We start from the raw sequence: 1,779 nt of genomic DNA on the forward strand, positions 1-1,779 counted from the left end.
CCCAACCCTATACCAATTATAATCAATCCCTAAATGATGTCCCTAACCCTGAGGATAACCTTTGTTAGGAGAGGGCATGTTGTCTTCTAGAATTACTTCCAGCAGTCACAGAGATGATGTTCTTTCTATGGGTTCCCATGAAAGTAAAATAATAAGATTACTGTCTGATATAATTTCAAATAGTTTCTAAGTTTTTGGTAGGGTGTTTTTTTTTTTGAGGTTCCTGTTTGGAGTTTTGATCAGAACGTTGTAAAAAATTGCACCATTTCAGCTAACCAAGTTGGAACCATCTTGAGCAGTGGTACCCCAAACAGGTCTTATAGTAGTGCTATCAGCACCTTGATGCCATATCAACCAGGTGGAACCATTGTTGTGGGGCCCCACCTTCTTCCTGGAAACTTCAAAGATTACTGCAGGAAAATTCATTGTTCATTGTGGAAAATTTAAACATTATTTATACATACATATATTCAATGTAAGGTATGATACAGACAAAAATAGATAGGAAGAAAAGTACATTTTTTTCTGAATTCTTTCTTCTTTCTGTCCCATACCATGGCTCCTGACATGATACAGAAACTCTGAATTTTTATTTCTAAAACGTGTTTGGATTCAGAGGACAGAACTGTTGTCCACCTCCAAAGCCAGCTTTGATTTTTTTAAGTGAGTTATGACTATTATTCTAGTTAATATTCAGAGATTCAGCTTGGCAGTAGTGGTGCACACCTTTAATCCCAGTACTCGGGAGGCAGAGGCAGGTGGATCTCTGTGAGTTTGAGGCCAACATGGTCTACAAGAGCTAGTTCCAGGAAATGCTCCAAAGCTACAGAGAGAGCCTGTCTCAAATAATAAAAAAATTCAGAGACTTTTATCCTCAAATGACCGGTCCTCATAATGATAATTGTCTTTGTTTGGTGATCCTATCAGGATCTTTTCCTCTTTAGGCATCTAGATGTCCAGGGTCTCTTGACTTTCTGAAGATGAGTATTTTCTTGCAAAGACAAGAACAGAACCCTGCCCCAACCCTTATGAGGTCTCCTTACCACCTGTGTGGTTGTCACCTCTGTGGATGAGCTGTCATTTCTCTTTCTAAAGAGATTTCTCTTTTTCAAACCAAATTTTTATTAATTTTGATTTGATCTATAACTTTTCTTCTCTTGTGGAAACAAGAGCAAAATCCCTTCCCAAATGTAGCACATCTCCTGGCTTTCATTGTGAGGTCAACACATCCTTAAAATACACCTGCTGATTTAATTCAGAAGACTTTTCTATTACCCAATGTCTCTCTACTGCTGTGGTTCCCTTCTCATTAGCATTAAGAAAATTCACAATTAATAAAGCATTATGTAATCTATTTCTGGGAATATTTTCCATCCCTTTCTGTTTGTTTAACATATCCTTTATATATTTGATATTTCCATAACTGCCTGACCTGTAGGATTGTTTGCTATACCTGCAACATGCTTTATATTATAATATGCAAAATCTTTCATTTTCTTAGGGACATATGTTGGACCATTGTCTGTATTTATTTGTATATGTACAATATATATTTATTTATATGGCCCATGATGGCCATAACTTCTAATAAATGTTTGATTACTGAATCAGCCTTTTCTGAGCTAAACATTTGCCCATTGAAAACCTGAATAAGTGTCAATGGTGAGGTGTACATATTTTAATTTCCCAAAATCTGCAAAGTAGAACACATCCATCTGCCAGATTTTATTCCTTTGAGTACCCTTTGGGTTACTCCCTGAAGGTAGCAGTGTTTGGTTA

This window comes from Microtus ochrogaster, linkage group LG4 (assembly GCF_000317375.1).
Source record: "Microtus ochrogaster isolate Prairie Vole_2 linkage group LG4, MicOch1.0, whole genome shotgun sequence".
NCBI lineage: Eukaryota > Metazoa > Chordata > Mammalia > Rodentia > Cricetidae > Microtus > Microtus ochrogaster.